Genomic DNA, 7,442 nt, shown 5'->3' with positions numbered 1-7,442 from the left:
TATGTGCATGAAAGAGTGGTAAGAATCAAAGTATGTAATTTTCTTTTATGAAATGGTTTAACATGTAGTTCATTCCAAAAGAGCTATATTTAATTCACTAGCTTGTAGTCATGGTTGATGTCTTGCATATATCTTGTGTGTTATACATATGAAACAGGTGAGGAGAGGTAGTGAAATGGTAAATTCATAGTTGGAATGAAATTTGATGAAAAAGGAATAAGGTTTAGGAAAGATGTATTTATATGTGAGAAATTTACGTATGCTGTGGATGAATATATTTATATCATGGATAAATACACTAAGTCGGGAATTGATAGTGTTGTTTAGACTTATGATAAGCATTGGGAATGGATTGGAAAGTAAGTAAATTGGAAGGTGTATAATCTTATAAAAAGGTTGATGATTATAAATTACGTACCATAAAATCCTATCGTATTATGAATGATAAATAATGCGACATTAATGAACTTACGCATTTGTAAGTCAATGCTCATATAGATTTATGAATCTTATGGCATTGGCATAGGTTTATGTTTATTCTATAAAGTTTATTATTGAAATGGAATATTATGCTTAAAGTATATACGAGCTTACTAATCAATCAATGCTTACGTAGTCACATTTCTCTTACTTTTCAGATTATCAAAAGCTCGATTGAGTCGGAAGCTAGTCGGAGATCCATCACTATCCATCGATTTTATCGGTAGATTTTGATACTTTGGTCATGGTTATAATGGCATGTATAGTTGGACTTATGTCTAATGTTTAGTTAATGATATTGGCATGTAATGTTGCTTGAAATTGTGAAACTTATGTTACTTTATTGCTTAATGGTTGGTGTTTATATGATCAAATCGATACATGGTTTTATGGCCAAAGTGGTAAGTGTTGGCATGTTTGCAAAGTGATAATTTAGAGCATGTTTTAATATGGAATTTAGCTAACTATGTTGGGTTGAATTATGGCCATTTGGGCACAAATTTAGGTATGTTTGATTGTCATGATTGAGGTGCCTTTTGGCATATTGGTTGTATAGATGGATGTCATATTCAATTAACCTTATTATGCATATTTTGGGTATGTTTGAAAGCTAGATTGCCTGTGCAAATGTCTTATAGCTTGAAATGGGTGAAAGGAATGGCTTGAAATTAATCTTTTTTTTTGTCCACACGGCCTAAGATACAGACGTGTGGTTAAGCTGTGGGTGACACACGGCCACGTGACACGGTTGTGTGTCCTCTGTAACACCCCAAACCTGGCCTAGACGTTATGGCCGAATCTGGCGATGCCACATTGAAGTGGTTTTCATAAAGTGTGATATTGTTAAAAACCCATTCTCTACCACCTCTTTGAGTGATCTTAAAGATGATTTCCAGACATGTCGTTTATTTTCCAAATATGAGTTGTTTTTCAAAAGTTAATCATATTAAAACGTCGTTTTTTATTTTTATTGTTTAAAATGATATTTCTTACGAAAGCTCTTAAAATTGATTACATATTCATGGTATTTTTGAAACATCTATCTTTTTGAAAACCCGCATCTTATCCTACTGCTAGCTGTTATAAATCAAAGCAAATAAAAACCCAAATTAGAAATAAAATCCAAAGAGAACTTATTACAATAAAAATCCCCAAAATAAAATCACTTATAATTTAAAAATAAAATAAGAAAGTATGTGTGGTTGTATGGCCACCTTTGAGTCCCTCATAGCACCGATCTACCTAAGACTGGGGATTACTTGTACAGATAAACAGATGGGTGAGTTATGAAAACTCAGTGTGTAATCCCATATCAAATAACCAAACAGTGAGCATATACAGTCTGGGCCTGAGCCTATTTCAGTAATGGGTCAACCTCAGTTAAGGCCTCAGCCCAATACAGTATCAGTATTAGTTTGGGCCTGAGCCCATCTCAGTGACAGTAACAGTACATATATACAATTAAGAGATCATACCCAGCCAGCCTCTACACTCCATCTCCGTCCAACCCTCCACTCCATGTGGGGATATAATCAACTCACCCATCCTTACACTCTAAGTAGTACTAGTTGCGACTCTAAACAGTATTTGCAGTAAAGCTGCCAATACAGTACACTTCCTCTAATCATAATAAACCTGTAATAGCCCGAAAATTTTTACAGTAAAATATTATCTTTGATATAGTAAAATAAGAAAATAAAGTGATAAAAAGGGGAAATTTTGAGTTATGTCAACCTTGGAATTATATTATGATATATTAATTCAGGAAAGGACTAAATTGTAAAAGTGAGAAAAGTTTTGTTGCTCAAGAGTAAATACTCAAAATTTGAAGGTTAAAGTGTAAATATTAAAAATTTGAAGGACCAATAGTGCAAATATTTTAAGGATGGAATTTTAAAGATTATAAAGGGAAAAATGGTCAATTAAAAGGAGAGAGAAATCTAAAAGGCAATGATGATGTTGATGATATTTTAGATTAACTAATTAGTTAATGAATATTTTGAATTGATTTTTAATAATATTTTATTTTTTATTATTTTATTTAGTATAAATATATATGTGTGGAGAGAAAGATGGAACACACACACCAACCATCATCTTCTTCCATGCATCCCACGTTAGAAAGAAGAGAAGAAAGCAACTTTTTTTTATTTACAATTTAGTCCTTTCATAAAAAATTCACCATTTTCACCTAGAAATTAAAAGAATTTCTATAGTTACCAAGAGAGAAAAATAATAAGGAGACTATGGAGAGCTAGAATATCAAGTTAGATTTAAGAAATAGAAGCTGGAGGAGAGAGAAAATTAAGTTAAAGATTGAAATTAATGGAACAAGGTAAGAACATCAAGATTTCAATATTTTTTAAGTTTGATATTATTGAAAAAGCATGGAATTGATGTTAATGTAGAGTTTTATTTTATATGGTCTTATGTTCTTGATATTTTAGTGAAGGGAAGATAAGAGGAAGTAATGAGAAATAGTGTATAGAAAGAAAATAAGGGTGTTATAAACATGGTAAATAAACATCTTGCACTAAAATAGTTTTGGATAGCAACAGTAGGCTAACTTTAAAAAATCACCATAAATTTTGGAAATCGAATTTGAGGATGAAAAAAATATGGAATTAAATCTTATTGAGTCTAGTTTCTTATAGAAGAAACGGTGTAAGCAATTAAATTTTGAATTATGAGAAATAATAAATTTTGTGAGACAAGGTCAGAGTGACTTCAGGTTCCCGTAATCTAACTTTGGAAAATAATAAAAAAATTGGATAAACATAATTAAAGGATTAAATTTATATGTTTAAAATTCTTGATGAGTCTCTTTTCAAGAAAAACAAGCAGGAACATTATCCGAATCCTGTAAGAGGAGATAATTAGTTCTTAGTGAAAAAGGGTCGGAACTGTCAGACATTAGAATAGGGGTAAATTTAAAGAATAAACTGTACTTATTGGCTGAACTAAAAACTCTAAAAATTTTATGGTAAGAATATATGTGAGTATAGTTTCAGGGAAAATTAGCGGATCTTAATTTGGAGTTCTATATCTTAAGATAAATATAATTTAGTGACTATGACACGGATGGATAGCTTTGAATATACATATAAGTAAATAGTGAAATTATAGATAATGTTACTTATAAGCATGTTATATACATTTAAGGATGTGGAATGGAGAGGAGGAGGAGGAAAATATATATGAATATTCAGTTAGCATGGCTAATTTGCATGTTTTAGGCTCAGGGACTAAATTGAATGAAAATAAAATTTTGTGGGCAATTTTGTAAAAATGTCAGAAATGACCAAATTGCATGAATTGGATTATTTTATTATTTAAATTTAAAAATTGAATGAAATTATTAATTTAGACTAAGATCGGGTGAAAACATGTTTTAAGGATTAAATTGAAAAGTGTTGAAATTATGGAAAATTCTAATAGTTCATAGAATTCATGGGCTGTTATCAATATGTTTGAGAATAATTAGGCTTGAAATAAGGATTAAATTACAAGAATTTTATTTTTCTGAGCCTAAAGATAAAATCATCATTAATTAAAAGTTCAAGGGCAAAATGGTAATTTTGCCTAGAGTATTAATTGATCGTATCAGAATATGAAATGAATGAAAATTATGATCAAAGTTATTTATAAAGATACGGACGCTCAAATACGAGACTTGAACATGGAAAAGAAAATGTTATCGGATTAGTGAAATTATAAACATGAACAAGCAACAAGGTAAATTCGTGTAACTTGAATTATATTCTTATATGCTTGAAATGTATGTTATTGATGTGAATATGATTAGAATGTTCATTGTATGAAAATTGATGAAACATTAATATATTTGATAAAAAAGGGGAAGAAATCCCGGTTGAATGAAAGGAAAATTCGATGGATCATTGAAAAGGGAATTGACAATACAAAGGATCTAGCCCGGACGGGTGATCCTAATGATATAGCCCTCTCGAAGAATAAGTGTGAGTCTGGATTTAGCCTGGATTGGTAATCCAGACAAAGCTCTATAGAGTATTTGTCATTCTAGGGGATTTAGCCTGGACTGGTAATCTTGCTGTAAGAAATGAAGTTCGCAGGAGTGTGCTCTCTCATAGGGGATTTAGCCTGGACTAGTAATCCCACTGTGAGAAATGAGGTTCGCGGGAGTGTGCTCTCTGAAATGGAAATGTGCTCACATGAATATGAATTAACGGACCCGAAATGGTACACAAAAGTGTACCTCTGAAAATCCATTGAAATTCTGAGAAATTCAACGGGATAAATATAGAAAATGGTAAGAACTTGAAATCAAAAAATAAAACTTGAAATACATAGAAATGATAGTTATTTGATATATTGAAATATGATATGGAAAATACATGTATGTGAAACTTGCCTGATAATTATGCATATTCAAGATTATGAATTGCTATTGGAATAAATATACACTAAACTCATGATAATGATGGTACATGTATTATTATCATAATGAATTGAAATATATGTATGTATATTTATGAAGAAACAACAAGAAAATGATATGTATCATGATATGTAAATATGAGACTATCAAATATGTAAATATGAGACTATTTTTGATACGTTTATACAAGGAAAATTATGTATCTTATGACAAGTAATAAATTCAAGTGAGACATGTTGAGAAAATAAGTTTGTCAATATTAAAGTACGCTAACCAATATTGTTGCTTGAAGTTTAAGCAAGTGTTAAATTACTGGTTGAATGGTAATATTTTTAATTATAAGTGCATTGAAATGGTAAGTACTTAGATGAAAATTTAATTTAAGATTTTGCGAAAATTTTTTCTCTAATCCCGATTTAATTTCGGTTGGTTTCTAATGTATGTTTTGGGCTTCGAGGGCCCAATAGAGAGACGTTACGATTATTTTCAGAATATGAATAATAAATGACTCAGAATTATCTGAAAATGTTCAGTAAACTCTGGTAATGCCTCGTACCCTATTCTAACAATAGATACGGGTAGGGGTGTTACAAAACCCATCCCCATGCAACATATCATGCATCATGTCATAATATCATACATGTATTCAATATGTTTAAAATGGCATGCTCAAATATAATCATACATCCCATAGGGGCATAACAGTCATTTTATCACTCAGGGCATCAAAGTCAATTTATTAATTAGGGGGTCTAGGAACACTTACCGACCCGACAGTAGGTCCACAGTCGTCTCGGGTGACCCGTACAACCTTAATAGTCAAACAGCAAAAATGGGCCCACGGCCCATATTATGGCCCCATATGGGCCCATACGCCCGTGTCATCCACATGGCCTATAATGGCCTTCGCCGTGTGTCTTACACAGCCCAGGCCAATAATTTCCACACGTCTGTGTGGTTTACCCGTGTTGGGCCCACATGCCTGTGGGCCTACATGGCCCAACCCATGCATTCGGACACGGTTGGCCTCGACGATCATACGCCCATGTTTAATCACACGGACTACCACACGAGCGTGCAGACCCGTGTAGCGTCGTCATTCACTTTTTTTTAGCTTTTTCTGATTTGCAAAGTTGGGATTGTGGTTACACACCTTGTTTACGAAAGTGCGCACACCACTCTTGAGCACTCCAACCTATATTCAAACATAACACACCATTAGTCCTTTCACGATAGGGTTAAAATGGCCCCTCTTATATTACTTATCCAAAAGGTAGATTGTCACTTGCCTTAATAGAACGAATGTTGCTCAGCCCACCTAAACCGCTGAAAAAGGTTGATTATACACTCCTTGGTGATTAACTGCATTACAACCGAATTCTATTAACCAATAATGCTCAAACAAATAGCTCGAATCAAACGCATACCAACTTATCAAAACCGCAAAACCAAAGATGGAAGAAGGAAAAAATCGGCCTACCCTAGGAACGCAAGCCAAACACCCAAGAAACCGATAGGAACACAACAATTAAGAAGGAGAGGAAGAGATGGATGGAGAAAAAGCAAGGTTCAGCTATAAGGAGATTCGTCCACAACAAACTACGAAAAAGGGAGGGGAAAAGAACAAGAAGCAATCGATCAAGGGAAATCAATTGAGAAAGGGAAAAATAACTAGAAGCAATCGGTCAAAGGGAAACCAATTGAGAAAGGGAAAAAGAACTAGAAGCAATCGATCAAAGGGAAACTGATTGAGAAAGGGAAAAAGAACTAAAAGCAATCGGTCAAAGGGAAACTGATTGAGAAAGGGAAAAAGAATTAGAAACAATTGGTCAAAGGGAAACCGAATAAGAAAGGGGAAGAATGAATATTCAGCCAAAGCAAAGAAAACTGAAAGGATGACTGCTAGAGAAGAGCCAACGATTAGCAGGTGAACTTGAGGGAAGTGCAACTCGAAATAACAACAAAAAGAAAAGAGAAGATACCCGAAAGGTTTATAGTAGTATTCGGTCTTCAAATCAAAAAGTGAAAGGAACCAAAAGAAATTGTCAGAAACTGAAAATGAGGAGAGAAACTAACCAAAGCCGAAATCTTGAATGTTGGGAGTTCAAATTCGACACCAATACTTCGACTCCTTCAAAATCCCTTATCTTCCTCCCTAAATCCCTTAAAACCGTTCACTTCTCCCTCAACCTCCTAGTTCAAATTCCACTCAAACACTTCAGTGTTTCGTCAAACCACAACACTCCCATGGCACTAGCAGCAAAATAAAACACCTCAATACGCCTACCAGCACTCGAACCTTAGACCACAGGTAACCACCACACGCCGCTTATCCCCTAGACCAGCAGGCCCTTTCTGACATAAAATACCCACATTTATTTAAAAGCCTACTAACTAGGGACAGGGTTTATTCAAATCAAAAACAAAACTTTTGCACAAGCTAAGGCTTAAACCAAAGACTTCTTAGACACTCCCAGAACACATAACCACTGAAGCAGATACACAATTGTGTGCCACAAACATAAAAAAATAAATACTTTTGATT

The sequence above is a fragment of the Gossypium hirsutum genome, chromosome A08, assembly GCF_007990345.1.
Source record: "Gossypium hirsutum isolate 1008001.06 chromosome A08, Gossypium_hirsutum_v2.1, whole genome shotgun sequence".
Lineage (NCBI taxonomy): Eukaryota > Viridiplantae > Streptophyta > Magnoliopsida > Malvales > Malvaceae > Gossypium > Gossypium hirsutum.
Note: the sequence above shows the minus strand (reverse complement) of the source record.